Source organism: Triplophysa dalaica, chromosome 8, assembly GCF_015846415.1.
Source record: "Triplophysa dalaica isolate WHDGS20190420 chromosome 8, ASM1584641v1, whole genome shotgun sequence".
Classification (NCBI taxonomy): domain Eukaryota; kingdom Metazoa; phylum Chordata; class Actinopteri; order Cypriniformes; family Nemacheilidae; genus Triplophysa; species Triplophysa dalaica.
In genome coordinates, this window is record NC_079549.1 from 4,828,606 (window position 1) to 4,845,637 (window position 17,032).

Here is a 17,032-nt window from a genome sequence, read left to right on the forward strand (position 1 = left end):
AGCATAACTTATAAGACAGAACCCTGTGGCTTTTTGACTATTGTGCAACAAAAAAAGTAACCAACTAACATCACATGTTCGCCATGACGCTCTGCTAATGCACATTGCAGACACACTTCATAGCTAAGTGCTATGATGAATATCAAACTACTTTGAAGTAGTCTTACATCCAAACGAAGGTGAGAAGCGATGAGTAACGACCATTGAACTGAGAAACTGTGAGTCTGTCAGAAAAGAAGCTTTGAATTGCTTTAAAAAGACGATCCTTTTGGAGAACACACAGGTATGTGTCGCTGCCCACGTTTTCCTAGCGATGGCCTTCTTTTCCTTTCTGTCTTGTTTCCATATTTACATTTACATTTAGGCATTTGGCAGACACTTTTATCCAAAGCGACTTACATTGCATTACCCTATACATTTATACTTAGGTATCTGGAATCCCCTGGGAACAAACCCACAACCTAGCGTTGTTGACGCAATGCTCTTACCACTGAGCTACAGGAAAGCTGTAAAAGTTTTCGATCCAAAACTGTAAAAGAAACCTACAAACAGGCTATAAACTTAAGTAAAAGCGCACAGCACAAACTTGAGTATTCAAGTGCAGAGGACGATGAGTGTGGGTTTTATACCATCCTTCAGTAATGTGACGTTTGAACCGAGGCGTCGGAGGTGGAGTCAAGAAAATATGTGTGTACCAGATGAAGCTTCAATTTGAAGCTTGATTTGTCAACGTAGAAATCATGTGACCAATGACAAACTAAATTTCACTTTCTTCTCAATCACGTGCATGTCGTAACATTCGAACCCCAGATTTTTATTTACAATAATAACAATAATAACATTCAGATTCTTCCTGTTTTTTCATCCCTACCGCACTTGCTGCAGTTTTATAGTGCACCTCAAATACTGCTAGTGTCATGCTGAGAAGACATGGACTGGATCCAAATGCAAGCAATACATGTTTATTCCACAAATAGTAAAAAAACGACAAAAGCAAAGCCATCCACATGACCTGCCTGAAAAAATAACCGAAATAGGAAACACTAGGATTTATATAGATGGGGCTCTAAGGTAACAAGACACACCTGGGGAGACAATCAACATGGGACCAAAAAACTGAAGAACTACAACAGGAACCGGAAATCAAAGCAGACTAAAATACCAAAGAACAGAAAACACTGAAAAATATTTTAATTAAAAAAAAATCAAATGCGGTATAAAAGAAAAATTACAGAAACATATTACTAATTCGGGGGGCACGGTGGCTTAGTGGTTAGCACGTTCGCCTCACACCTCCAGGGTTGGGGGTTCGTTCCCGCTTCCGACTTGTGTGTGTGTGGAGTTTGCATGTTCTCCCCGTGCCTCGGGGGTTTCCTCCGGGTACTCCGGTTTCCTCCCCTGGTCCAAAGACATGCATGGTAGGTTGATTGGCATCTCTTGAAAAATTGACCGTAGGGTGTGAGTGAATGAGTGAATGAGTGAGTGTGTGTGCCCTGCGATGGGTTGGCACTCCATCCAGGGTGTATCCTGCCTTGATGCCCGATGACTCCTGAGATAGGCACAGGCTCCCCGTGACCCGAGGTAGTTCGGATAAAGCGGTAGAAAATGGAATGGAATGGAATATTACTAATTCACCGGTCGGGTGTTAAATAAAATGCATGAAAATAACGCTCATTCTATTTTCCGTAAATATTATTTAATATTTTCTTCTGTCACCTCAGTTGCCAAATTATTACCTGTTTTACAGTGTAGGTTATTCTCAAACAAAACACACCAATTTTAAAATGTCTCAGAGAGCCTTTCAATAGGTTATCTGTGGTCAAGAAATAATGATTCATATTATGTGAAAGGGACACATCTTTTATATTGCCACACCAAAAGTGGCAATCCTAATAAGTAATAAATTCGGTCAACGGCGTATGAAAATGCTCTGCTAACTCATTTATTAAAGACATTATGCACCAAGTGTGTTTTGCCGCATTAGTGACCTGCCAAATGCACAACAACATCGCCTATCAAAAAGCCATTTGTGTCATTACACTACAGAGCTGTGATATATGACTGGAGGAACATTGGCTTGCTGTCAGTGTTGTAATGAAAAGATAAAACCTAGGGTAGGATAGGGCAGTACCATTGTACAAGCTCTGTAGGTAGCTAATGAACACAAACATTTCAGCTTAAGGGCTCTTAGATAAAACAAACCACAGCAACCAGAACATTGTTCATTTTCAATAAAAGCTGGTGTTTTCCGCGATATGTGATTGGTTGGTCCAGTGATGTGAAAATGTAACCATGCAAATGAGCAGTGATGGTAAAATACATTTGGAAATGTACTCCGATAAACACACTCTTCTCAGAATTCAAGGCGGTCTTTCAATCCTGTATTTCTTAATTTTTCTGTAGAATTTTTATTTTATTTTTATTGACTACAAAGACTACCACTGCCAAAAAATGCATACGTATTTTGAACAACCTTAATAATAATGAGCTTATAGTTATATTATTTTTGGGTGAACTACCCTTTTAATGTTCGATGTCATTTAACATGTTCCTCACACGGAGAACCATAGAATTTGAGAGAAAGATGAAGAAAGTCAGTCTAAGCAATGTGTGAATATTATTATGCTATTTGTGTGCCCACCAACCATCTGTTCTTTCAATGAATCTTCATAGCTCTCCGTGTATGATGGGCTTGAGTGCTTCTGTCTAGTCAAGCAGCAAAGAGAAAACCAGAGAGAGACATCCAATGAACCTGTAAAGAAGACAGACGCCTTCAAAATCCCCCTTGTGATCCTCTTTAATCCAACCAGATAGGGCCCTTTTTTCTGTTACTCATGAACACACTCACTTGTTTATTTTTTATTTTATTTTCACCCACAACACTCTTACTTTCTCTCAGCATTCAATCTCGTGGTTTATCTTTTATCACATATTCCATCTTTGGTACATTTCCACTGTATCTTTCAGGAACTCATCTTTCTGAAATCCTATATTTCTGAATCTCTCATTTCTTGTTTCCGTCTTTAACATTGGCTAAAGGAACCACTGGGGTCTTAAGTGTGTAACTTGTTATAATCTTGCTAAAGAGAAAAAAAAAAAAAAATTAAGACTCAAATAAGGAACACTGAAAAAAAGGTTTCCGCAAGAAATTTAATAAAGTGCTCTGTTATGATTTTGAAAGGTACCAACTTTGTGTGCAGAAGACTTTCCGTCAGGACCACTATCATCAAATATTTTAATAACAGCAAAGATCTGGGGAAACTCTCTGCATCTCTGTACTGCCTTGCATGAACAGAACAGGAGCGTAAAATAAATCTAAATAAAAAAAGTCATATATCAGCCTAACAGGATGAAATGTAAAATGACCCGATAGATGTGGTGAAGTTGGGGATGGAGGTGGGTTTTGAGCACGATTGAGCAGCTAGCATATGTTGTATCAACATTATTTGACATTGATTAGCTGCACCTGATCTGATCGACTGATGCAAGCTTAACAAATGTGACCTAACAGGACTTATGCTACACTTGATTTTAAATGCAGTTTTGGTATTACAGCAAATGGGAGTTTATGACATCTCTTCTGAAACTCTAGAAGTGACACATGTGAGATTACTCCGATCCATTTTTCAAGAGTAAAATCTGAGAACATGAGAATCATAAATGGATTCCTCAATTTATTGGGACCATAGTAGGAAAAAATACAACGGTGGTCAAAGGTTCTCCAGAAACCTTTTAAAATGTGGTTTTCTGTGTTTGAAGTAATTTTCGATACTATGGGAGTCAATGGGGGGCAAAATCTGTCTGGTTATAAGCATTCTTCCAAATATCTTTCTCTGTGTTCATCAGAACAAAGAAATACATACAGATTTGGAACAACGCGAAGGTGAGTAAATGATGACAGAATTTTCATTTCTTGGTGAAATATCCATTTAAAATAGTGAATTTAGGGTTTCAAGGCTAAATCAAACTATGACATTTATTGTGTTATTGTTTTAACACATTCTCTTTGTTATAAAAATATAAATCTGCGCGAATGTAAGTGGGCGGGTGTTGGTGTTGTGTACTCCATGGACAGTCTATGTGTGATCATCGATGCAAGATACGTCTGCCAATCTGCTCTGCGCACCTGCCCATACTGACATACCATTCCAAAGCCCCAAGAGCATGCCAGCTGCTCCCAGTGCTTCTCCAGACACACACAATCCCATTGGCACTCATAACATCTCACACATCTTCATGCAAATAATCCTTAATCCACAAAACATAACAAACAAACAAATAAGGTTTCTTCTTTATCTCTAAATTTGGCTATTCAGGGGAATTGGCATCATATGCTTAGTAGATAATTAAAGTTTTGTTAAAAGCACTTATTAGCAAGAAAACTGTCAACAAGCTATATTTACATTAATATTGCGTTGTCATTCATGTCTATGATTTAAGCGTTATTACTTTTGGATGAAAATGTAGAAATTAGATTACAAAGCATCAAATTGTCTTTTTTTGGTGTTAACTGTACAGCCATTCGCTAACTGACTTTTAGTACATTAGTTTTTTATCTTCAGCAAACTGTTATTGTGATATCATCTCTGTAAAATAAACCCACAAATCCTTAAAAAGCATGTTGAAGAAAAACAAACTGATTGGTTAATTGTTATGTCTCACAGAAAAATGTATCAAGTATCCTGGAATAAGCTGCAAAATGGCTTTTAAAACCAAGGTTACTCCTAAAAGTCTGTCTCTCTAAAAGGAGTCATAAATAAAAGCTAAATGGGTTATTTTGTTAACTGTCTCCTTATCACAACAAGCACAGTACCTTGATACTCTGTGACAAATTCCCAGTCTTGACACAAACATGACCCTGTCTCTGCATGTTCTGACGGATACAGACGTTGATTCTGACACTGTTACACAGCCAGCACTAAATATAACCTGGAATGAGAAACAGTCCTGCTTGCCAGGAACAGGTGAACCAGACGGCATCTCCTCAGTTTCATGTAGCAATTATAGAGCTTATTTATATTTTAGTATTTCAAACATTTTACTTCATAAAATGGATTCACTGACTACTTTGGACTGTGTGAATATAGAAAAAGGAATGTTTAAAGACATGATATTATTATATGTACGGCATGTCTTTATACTAGCCTATACATTGTTAAAAATATTAACCTCAAACTTCAAAAAGATGGAAACAAGTTAGGTTTCTTTATCATAAGATCTCAGTTTGAAAAGGTATTTAAAATAATTTCATGATCTTGATTTGTCGTTAGATTTTTTAGTGTATCTGGAACCTCGTAGAAACCTCTAAGTATACGTTTTTTATGTCCTCGTTCAAAATCACATCATGTTAGTTGTTAGATGTTTTGTAATATTCCTTCAAATAAATCTCCAGGGTCTCTCAACATTTGTGGTGAGAAAAGAGTTAATATCTTGTGCTCTATTATGTCACTCTCAAATATTCCTTCTTGCTTAAGAAGTTTGGATAGACAGTTTCAGTGGCAACAACACAAACAAGCATTATGTGCCCCAAACTTAACTTCTGGTAGACCTCCGAAAAGAATCAATAACTGTTGAGTAGAGTTTAATTTAAATGTATACAACTAATAGAAATTAACGTTAATATAAATGAATCCTCAAATAAATTGTTGTCTTACAACCAAACCCAGACCTGAAGTTAACTTTAGGGCCAGGCGTTGGGGTCTGATGAAACCGTCTATAAGAAAACCAAAATGTCAAAAGATGCTTCACTAAGCAGCCACCTGTTACTTTGTTAATAATATCGGCAGCAAGTGAATAATCAAGATATATTTGAAAACAACACGAATGCTTCCTTTAAAGAATATACAGTAAATAAAAGCCATGACCCGGAGGTGACATATTGCTGAAAGCAATTTCTTATTTTTTTTCCCATAGTCACTATCATCAGCTGACTGTAGGGGTGTAAGAGACTTAAATGGATCTGTGCATTTGGAAAAATACCAAGAGCCCAACAGGAAATTGAGATTCGCAAACCCAGCAACCCCGGAATAGAAATTAGCCAAAGCAGGGCCCTATTTCAATGTATCTTTGTGTGCATGTGTGTGCGTGTTGAGTCTAAATTGTAACAAATGGCCAAACTCCTGAAGCATTCTAAGGATTTCAAACATTATTTTGGGATCACACAATCAGTTTAAACTCCAATAAGGAAACCAAAGTCGAATCCTTCGCTATACCGAGAACTAATTCAGAGCAATTAAGCAGGAGATTTCTCTCCTTCAGCAACATTAGGCTCAACTGTCAGATCAGTTTCTCATTTCTCTCAAATATTCTGTCTGGAAACAAGCATTATATGTGTAGTCATCCATCAGTTACTCCTCTCAGCTGTCTGCACATTCTGATGAGGAGGAAGGAAGGCATCCGATGGTTTTATGTGTTTATGGTAATGCTTGCACACATAAATGTTGTGAAAAAGTCATCAAATGACAAATGAAGAGGATGTGACATCACTTGAGATTTCAGAGGAAGTTCAGTTCTCATTTAACAATGCATGACAACATTTCTAGGAAGGTCATATCTTTTCATTTTACTCTATATGCTGCTACCATATGCTGATACCAGTCTTCTCATGTAAAACATATTTTTCCCAAGACTATTTTTAGGAGGAGGCAGAGAATTCAATTAGACTGCCAGAGCGTCAAAAATTGCCCTTTATTCACAGCTGAAATGAAAATAAATGCAGGGAAGAAAATACAAATAGAGACGGATGATTGGAACTCTCCCGTGGGAAAGATGCCGATTGGATCATACACTGAGATGTTCCCTCCTTACCAAACACATCAACAAAACACACTGTATAATGATGTGGAAAAAGAGAGAAACCAAAAATAGCAGTCACATTAGCTGTTACACATCAACTAAATCAGGTTAATGTGGTGAATTTGCTTCATCCCCCTGAAAGCCTCTATCTATAGACACAAAGTCACGAAGATAAATTCTCAAACACACCTGTACACACCATTAGTCTTTTATATTGCCAATCCATCACCTCCGCACAGTTACTCCTGACCTACTTTAATACCCTAACCGTACTGTATGCAAAAACTTTAATTATAGACTCATAAGCCACATTCACACTGCAGGTTTTGTTTTCATCTGCCTATGTGCTTAATTCTGTTCCATCACAGATTCACACATTTAACAACTGAATTCACTCCAGCATTGGGTCAAAAGTGGACGAACCCAATCGTTGGGTTAAAAATTAAAATCATGGGTTGTTTTAACCCATTTTTGGGTCAAACATAACCATATTCTGAGTTGATTTAACCCAACAGTTGGGTTTGTCCATTTTTGACCCAACGATGGGTTTAAATAACCCAACATTTTTTTGTGTAACATCTCAGCTGGACACTCATTTCTGCAATTGGCAGAGAGACATATCCTTTAAGGAATAGTCTACAAAATCTGTAAAACTAAATCATTTACTCACTCTCTTGTCATTTCAAACCTGTATGATTGAACCTATATGACAATAGATATTTTGAAGAATGTAGGAAACCTAGCAACAGAGGTACCCATTGACTTGCTTTGGTTTTGTGTCTATATGTTAAAAGTGCAGCCATAGTTCGGTTACCAACATTTTTCAAAATATCTTATTTTATGTTCTGTAGAGGAAAGTCATGTTTTCCGAAGGACATGAGAGTGAGTAATTTATGAAAAATAAGAATCATGGTTTTAAAGGCCATGAGGGTGAATAAATATAGAAAAAACTTTTCATTTTTGTGTAAACTGTCCCTTTAAGAGACAACATTTGGGGATCACACTGCTTTGGCCATATTCAGTGAATTCAGTTTACCAATAAACATATATATTTTCCTTACATGTTCTCTCAACATCAGGGGGGGTGATCTAAGGACCCCTCAAACAGGACGAATTTCACACAAGACAATCACATAAGCAATGCTACAAGAACAAAAATAGGTTGTAGATCCAATGTGATACCACTTGTCAATTTAACAATCAACAGTTCCCTATCTCTTCTCTTATAGTACACATGCAAATATATTTATGGGGTTTCTACAGCTTACAGTAAACATGACAGGATTTCAACCAACAAGATAAAAAATGATACAAGAAAAGTTGAGTACTGCATGAGAAGTTATAAACAAATTCACTTACCTCATAGTTCTTATTCAGCTCTATCAGTTTAACACTTCTCTCTTGGCAGCATGTATAATCCAAAATCTTCTACATTGTTCAACGCGTTCTCAACTGATCTCACTGTAACTCCCCCAATCTTTTTTTATCTCTCACACACAGTCCCTCACTTCACGCAGTCTTCCACATTTAACCCATCCGATCTCCCGAGCCGTATCAGAGTGCCGGACGGATAGAGAAAGAGGGAGGAGCTACGGTGATGAATGAAGAGGAGAGTGTTGAGAAAATGGGATTGTGTTTGAGAGAGTTCTTGTTGAATGTATACTCAAAAGCAGAAGTGTACTGGGACGTTTAGAACAACAGAGCTGTGTAGACTAGATGAGGAGAGAGAGGGAGAGAGAGAAAGACTTCAAATCTCTGATTACATTAGCTTAAAGAGAGCAGCTGCTCTGAAACAGTGACACAGGACTTCTGCTGGTCATGAGATCGCGGTAAGGGGGAGGGGATTGAGGGATGGAGGGAGGTGTGTGAAATTCTAATGGGGCTTGAAGTGATGCTTCACCCAAAAATAAAGATTCTGTCATCATTTACTCGCTTACTGGCTCCAATTCACTTGCATTGGTTTTGTTTCTCCACTTTCTTCAAAATATCTTCTTTTGTGTTCTGCAGAAGAGAGAAAGTCATAAAGATTTGAATGATGACAGGATTTTCATTTTTGGGTGAATTTACAAGTCTATCACATCACAGGTTTTTTTGTGATTCAGTTAGAAATGTCTCATGAAGTCTCATTAAGAGTTTCAAAAGAAATCTCAGCAATCTCATAACCTGAGTTAAAATTTGCCTAGTCTGCCATCAAAATGAAAAATGATTGAAGATTTAAATAAAAACATATCAAAACGTTTCTCATTAAATTTAACCAAATCCAGATTATTTTAACAATATACGTATACGCAAAAGTCTCAATTTGTTGGCGTTCCCAGGCAAACCTCTGAGATCAAATCTCTTCTCCTGAGATATGAAAGAGCAACTTCTGAAAACTGTCACCACATGCTCTCCATCTAAACTCACTGTTGTCAAGGGGAAACAACTGAGAAATTGAGAACTTCCCTATGGGTCTGTTCACATGACCGTTCCTGGTCACCATCTGCATAACAAAGATACTTGACCCTTCTAAACTGTTCTCTGGCAAGAGGGATGATGAAAGAGAATTTTGTTGAATAAAAGGCTAGGACTGGTTTTGCTGGTATTCCGACATAGCCATGCAGATTACATACGTTAAATGGACTAAACTCATGTGGTTAGATAAAACACCGACCAGGAAACTAACATCTTATGCTGGGAATCAAAATGAACATACACATTTAACTTGTATTCAGTTTGAACTGCAGCATCTCCTTTTTTGATAATATACTGTAAGCATTGTGGACAACTAAAGGAATAGCAGAATACATCATCTAATAAAAAAGACATTTTTAGGAATGTGTGTTTATCAAAAGCTGAAGGCCCTTTTCATTGTGAGGAGAAATAGACGCTGGTTCCCCGGTACAAATTTCTTTTGAGCTCCATGAAAAAATTCGGTTAAACAATTTGGCAACTGCCTTTGAATTATATTCAAGAGAGCCATGTCATATATTTTTGTATTGAATTTCATTCCGCCCTCCCTGTATATTAAATATTATACAATGCACTGCAGTTTTCCTTACAAGCTACACGTCCTCTCATATTAAATGTTTAAAACTCCATCTATCAATTACAGACTTTTTGCAAAGCCTGCATAACACTGTGACATGCCCATAATACAATCTTTTAAAATCAAGGTCATTCTGAACTGAGATCTTAAATAAAATGTAGCTTTAATTTTTTGACTCTGACATAGGCCTACATGAGAAGTATATACAGAGCAGCAGGTGTTACACACAGATGAAACAGCCGTAAGGTTTAATGTATCTTAGTATGATTTCATACAATAAACTTCTTCCTTGATCTTTATTTTTATTAGAGAAAATAAAATGTTGTTTCTCATGATATGACCCATTTAAAAATAAGTCAGCCTGTAGTAATAAAACTGTTCTTTTGTGTGCTCATGTACAGTCATCAACTTATTTCTTCATAACCTTCGGTATTGAACAGGTCGTGCAATGACATGCGCTTTACAAATGACTACAGCTACAGTTCACTTCACTAAGAGACCAGTATTATTTAAAATGACCTCTCCTCTATTCCATCAGCCACTCATTCTTACTATTACGATCACCGCGTGTGTACTGTACAAGTGGAACTCACTTTGCTTTTGCTTCACAAGTTCAAAATTTACTGACCTATTATTCCTGCGCCGTTTCAGTTAAATGAGTCTAAAAAAATCAGTCTTATAATTCAGTTTTACGAGTCAGAATTGTTGGACTTATTTAACTGACATGGCACAAAAATAATATATGCCTACATATTTTACAACCGAAGTTTAATTCATTTTTATGCATCTGTAATTTCTAAAGATTTTCTTTCATCTGTGTCATTGTACCGTCCCATCAGCAATTTAAACAAATCTTCTATTTTTACCCCTTGTATTCCCTTAGAGGTATGGAGGAATTTCAATTTGCTCAAGCTGACAAACTCTTTGAGGCCGGAAGACAAAAATGATGATGTATTGCATCTCATTCTCCTGTTGAAAACTTTAATACGATTGAAAAAGTTTCAATTGTTTTATGTGAGTTAAAACGGCATAGTTTGGATTTATGCTTTTTGATGTGTTTTATGAGAATAACTTTGTACTGTATTTAAATTGATCTATTGTGTGATTTGTGGCAATAAATCTCAAACGTATTAGAGAGTGCTTCAGCCCAGTTTACACAGTCAGGCTTAAAGGTCCAATGTGTGATTTTTTGGAGGATTTGAAATGCAATTTGATATACATGACAACGTGTTTTATTACCTTGGGATGAGCTTTTTCTATCTACAACATACATACACCGCAGATCCCCTTGCATGGAATTCACCATATTGTTTCTACAGCACCCCTAAGTGGACAAACCGCTCTACAGAGCCTGTTTCGTAAATTCTTTATCTCCTTCAGCAAAGAAGCAAAAACATAAAAACATCTTAATCCTGTTTCAGCCACAGTAGTGCTACGAAAATGGATGGGTGGAGTGAGCCGTTGGTTGCAATTCACAACCTCACCCCTAGATGCTGTTAAATTTCACACACTGGACCTTGAAAAAGAAAACTTGTTTTCTGCATACATTATAGAATACATACCTTACAGATATCACCCTCTATTATTTTTAACCTACAGCTATTGCAGCTAAACGTGTAGCTTTCAGCTAGACGACCTAAAAGCAGAAAGAGTGAAAGGTTAAAATGGTGTTGTTTTATATTCATTACCAGTGTTCTTTCTTTCTTTCCGTTCCTTCTAAAGCCGAAAGCCTTGAATGGACGTGTGGTAAGAGAGCCATTTTTCATTGGCGAGTCCTTTGACAGAAGGTTTGATGAATAGACCTTAACTTCCTCTCTTCACCACACAGACACATGAATTATTAAAGCCAATTTCAGCAGCTCTTTCTCAGCAGAAAAATGTAAAAACCAAGAACCGAGTGTGAATAAACAATCATCTGTGATACAAACAAACTCTTTCACGTATCAAGAAATGGATCATTTATTGTACTCATCAAAGCCTTCAAGTCTTATATCTCACATTCCCACATCACAATATCAAAGTTTACGCTGTACCAGAAAAATTTGCTTTGATATTATTCTCAAACCATGGTTATCTTTGGATATCAAACAAAGCACAGATTATCACTATTAAAGTGATAGTTCAGTGGCAAAACTAAATTAAACCATGTTTTACCCACCCTCAAGGCATCCTATAGGTGTACATGACTTTCTTCTTTCAGATGAATACAGTCAGAGCTATTATCATTTATCTTGTCTCTTCCAAGCTTTATAATAGGAGTGACTAGAGGATGAGATTGTGAAGCATACACTCTAAAAAAAGGCTGGGTTAAAATAACCCAATTTGGGTTATTTTGGTAACCCAACATTGGGTCAAATATTGACAAACCCAGCGTTGGGTTATTTTAACCCAGCCAGTTGGGTTAAATCTTTGACCCAACATGCTGGGTTGTTTTATTTAAATCAACTTTTGCTTAAAAATTACATTGATGGTTTAAAACAAACCCGAAATGTTTAAAAATAATAATAACAAAATCACAGAGAAATACTCAAGGCATCAGTAAGAATCAATAGTTTTATTAAGGATCAAAATGCAAGACAAAAGGAATTCATAAAAACATGCAATATGTTATGCTCAATGAACAATAAAATGGCATATAAAACACTTTGATGAAATGTATGTTTATACATATTTAAAGAACATTAATTTCAATAAATTACATTAGTTTAGATTTTAACATATACATTTAACAAGGTTATTAAAGTGGCACAAGTAAATATAAATAGTTAGACAACTTAACACTTCAAAACGCTATAAAAAGTATTTTACTAAACCCTTGTTAATAGAACCGCATTTATATGTTAAAATATAAGTCTATGCACAAGTTTTCTATAAAAAAAGAAATAAACAAGCGTTATGGATGTGAAAAAGGGACACCGTAACTTTCCTCTTCATATAAACTCACAAAACATTTTAAATAGTGTTAGTTCTTTCGGTTTCAGCACTGCTTAACCTGACATATCCACGGAGCAGTCTTACTTAAGAGGATTCTTTTCCTAGGAGTTGTAGACAACAGTGTGGTGTGCACTTTTGGAAGTGGATGTCCAGCAGGAGGGTTTCTTTATCAATTTGTTCATCTATAAAGAGAAAAAGAGACAAGAAAAGAGACAAGAGAAGAATGTAAGGAAACTGGGCTACCCAGAGCACAATGGATTATAATAAACATATAAAGAAGTACATTAACATTTTACCTAAATAATGTTTACCTTTAAGCCTGTTATGAAAACATCCACGTTCCAGTTGACTTTCTCTTGAATGGAATGATCCATTAATATTAGCTGTTATTCTGCAACCTGTCAGTGGGGGGAAAAAAGAAGAGTGGGATATAGTACAGAAAGTGAAATACAGTCTTAAAAAATAATATTATAATCGTTAACACAACTCTTAACTAATTCGACACACTCGGGAATAAGTAGAAGTCTAAAAAGAGCATCAATTGTTCGTCTCATATACCCAAAATTAATTATATCTCACGGTTAACCACTAACGTTATAAGAGCGGCTACTCCCGAGGCAATGGCCGAGATAGAGCTGCTCTCCACGGAGACACGACCGCTGACAGCCTGAAGCTCACACCTCCGACAGCGTCTTAACAAAATCTCAAAGAGGCGTTATGTTTATATATAAATCACGTATTTGAGTTCTTGACAACAACATTCTCGTCTAAAAGACTCTTAAATCTAAGTTCCGTCACCGAACATTAGCGGTATTTATAAAAAAAAATGAGCTGGATGTTTGCTTTTGCCACGTCGCTCTCGTGTCGACCTTAAACTAATATCAAGTTGCGTAAGTTACTGAACTAAATTCCTCACACAAGTCACACATTTCAGAGGAAATGTTCACCAAAAAGGAAGTTTAAATGATTAAAAAGCTGTAAATTAGAACAACGTGGGCATAACGTTACAGACTAGCTATCCAAAGCTAACGAAGCTAGATTGTAACGTTACTTTCAAACCTAATGTGAACAGCCGAATTTTGCATACTTTTGCATTTTTTTTTACAGTAATAGTTTTATACATTAAAAACTCGTAAAACATACCTTTTATTCTCCGAATAAGAGCTTTCCGAGATGAAGTGGATCAAAATGCCCGCGAAGGTAAAGTTTGTCTGATGCGTAGAGGAGTGGGAGGGGTTTACTCTCTCAACTGTCACTCAATTGGACCCGACTGGTAACCCAGCGTTTGGGTTACTCAAAAAATGACCCAACACTAAGAAAATAACCCAACAAAATGACCCAACAGGCTCAACCCAGCTGTTGGGTTAAACAAATAACCCAGCATTTTTTAGAGTGTAAACTGCATCCATTGGTCCCAAAACTGCTTGACCCGGCTCCTTGGGGTTAATAAAAGCCTTCTGAAGTGAATCGGGGCACATGCGGCCGACGGTAACGGAAGTTTGACATTACGCATTATGAAGTTGTAAATATGGATATTTCTCTTAAAAACATAGAAAAGCATCGATTCGCTTCAGCAGGCCTTTATTGACCCTTCCCTTCACTTAAGATTATGAATTACTATAAAATGCATGTGTTCTGTGGGACTCAACCCCTTATGTTGAGCTACAATGAATGTGTCACATTTTTGACTGTAAATACTATTTTTAGAGTAAAATTGGTAACTCTAGAGAGAAACTCACTCTTGGCATGGACCACAACGGATTCACCGAGTGAAACCAAATGAGCCAAAATGAGTTTGGCCACTAGAACAAAGCAATGTGAAGCCCTTAAACAACGATAACACCTACCTTAGCAAAAACATGGGTAGATTCATGTAGCAGGTGTAGGACACGGTTCAACCTGGAGGTTACAGCATATCGGTGTAAAAGCATGCGGCAGTGAAATTGTTGAGGTGGAATTGGTGCCAAGGGAGTGTGGTGGGAGGAGATTGCGATGCAGACGGGGAAATTTCAGATTCAGGAACCACCTTTAATATGTATCAGACGTGCCAAAGGATATAAGAAAAACCAAAGGAGCAGAACAAAATGCTCGGGGGAAGAAAAAAGGGGGACGCTTTCGGATGGAAGAGAAAAAAGCATTTATTTTTTCTTTGTAATTAATTGAGCTTACAGTAGTTAACTCACATGAAAATGTAAATTTAATGTCAAAATTTCTACAATAAAAGGTTTTGAAAACATGCAAAATATTATAATTGTATAAGTGATAGTATTAGTATTTTTTAAGCAAGAAAGCAAAACATCACATTTGGAAAATCTGTTTGCTTTACTGATATTTGTGCAGTTTTTCTCACCAAGATTGAATTTATTACATGATAATGAAATATTTTGATATATGAAACATTGCGAGAAAAAGAGATAAGAACATCAGAGAAAGGAAGAGACGAGACTCAGTTTGTGTGTAAATGGGAATGTGTATATGTTTGTGTATGTGTGTGTGAATGACTTCATCACGGTTTGGCCAGCCACAGTGTGCACAGATTGTTTCATTTCCTGCGGGACAAAAATGCCTCCGTCGCTCCATCTTGCTCCCCATCACCCCATTCTGGTTCTATCTCCCCAGAACCGCATTCACTATGACATCAGCTTCCGCCAATACACGAGCAGTTGCCATAGCAGCGAACAAAGACATTTTTGGGAAGGGGGGCTAGTTGTTTGGCTGACACATTGAGTTCAGGCTGACCAATCCCCTCACCAAGCGCTCAAAAGACATTTGCTCTGCCAGATGCTCTGTTTGTTAAGCCATTGGCTGATTGCATGTTTGGCCTTTCACTTGGCCTGGCCTTTTCTCTGCTCGACATTATAGATTATAGAACTTCAGCCATCCCCCTGTGCTGTGTGCCTTTCTATTTTATGCCTTTCCATTGGTTTTCTGACTGTGGTTTTCAAGCTGTAGAGGTATGTGTCCCCAGACGGTGCGTAACACTCTGTTACTACCACACTAGTTCATGCTTGCAGTCCACAAGAACAGGTGCATTCTATTGTCCCCACTGTTAGCATGTTAACAGTATACCTGCTTTTTCAGTAACATAATATTTTTTATAATATTCATTTTAAACATCATAATGTGACCCAATTTAAATTTCATGTCAAATTCCAAAATTGGGGAATTACTGAACATATGTACGTAGCCTACCAGTGATGGTTACAAAAGCAGTTAAAATAGACAAACTGTTCCCTCAGCGTTGTTAGAACTCTCCTTAACCTCCGAGAAAGTTGATGTTTTCACGTTTACACTTTTTGATAAAACAGATTAAAACCTGTTAACTGTCGGAGCCCTTTTTGAGACTACATTTGAAAACACATGTTGGATCTAAAATGGCGGTAACTCATAAATTCTTTGGAATACCGACTTACAGTTGGTCTTGTTTTCAAAAAAGAAAAGTAGCTGATTATTGCAACAAAAAAATCATCTTTATTTTTAAAGGTCTATTTATTGTAAAAAATAAATAAAAAAAGTTTGTTTTTCTTTGATTAAAAAATACGTTAAAAAAATACGGCTCGCTAAAGGATACCAAAAAATCTAAGAACACTCATTATAAAACAAAATCGATTACACTCCCTACATAAATTATTTAAAAAAAACAAGAAATCTGTATTCTAGAGTCTAGACCTTTCCAATGATATATAGTTTGTCATGATTTGATTAGAAATTACATGCACAATATTGACGCAAACTTAGGTGTCCCGTATACGGAACGGGTGACAGTTAACAGACTACAATATTTATGTTCTATGGTCTGTGAATTAAAACATGTAGAAATCTGTCATAATGACTTCTGTTTAAAAGACTCAGTTTTAGGATAAAATGCTTTGACTGTTTATTTCAAAGTACGTTCCCATCAAGTGTTTAGGTCAATTAAAAATAAGTAATGTAATGCAGGTATAAAAACACAAAATACAGTGTGTTGTTAGCTTGTGCACCTCCTCACCTTCGATTCCCAAATAACTAGGGAGGGATGGGGAAATAAAGTACTCAATTAATAATATCTATAGTAAATACATTAATATAATTATAATATAAAATAATATATAATTAATATAAAAATGGATATATTACGTTGCATATCAATTCTATTTACGCCCACGTATAACACCAGGAAAAAAGGAAAAAAGTCTGCTGCTTCCATCAAAACAGCCTGGTGAATCTGTTTGATTTTACATGGTCATCCTCCAGTCTTCATGTGAACATAAAGAGAACATAAAAGATCTCAGGTTT

The 17,032-nt window shown here is 36.6% G+C and overlaps 1 protein-coding gene and 1 long non-coding RNA gene across 2 annotated transcripts in view; both read right to left on the reverse strand.

The window, feature by feature from the left end:
* The window catches only part of myo16 (myosin XVI), a 158,896-nt gene extending 150,629 nt beyond the window's left edge, over positions 1-8,267 (reverse strand). Inside the window, exon 1 of the mRNA XM_056754901.1 lies at positions 8,155-8,267. The gene's annotated coding sequence lies outside the window, so the exon portion shown is untranslated. The remainder of the gene's footprint in view (positions 1-8,154) is intronic.
* Positions 8,268-12,362: 4,095 nt separating this feature from the next.
* On the reverse strand, positions 12,363-14,113 carry LOC130427852 (uncharacterized). The gene is made up of 3 exons (XR_008907363.1): positions 13,901-14,113; positions 13,069-13,155; positions 12,363-12,939 (listed from the first exon to the last, which is right to left on the reverse strand). It is a non-coding gene; the product is annotated as an uncharacterized LOC130427852 (long non-coding RNA).
* Between the last annotated feature and the right edge of the window lie 2,919 nt (positions 14,114-17,032).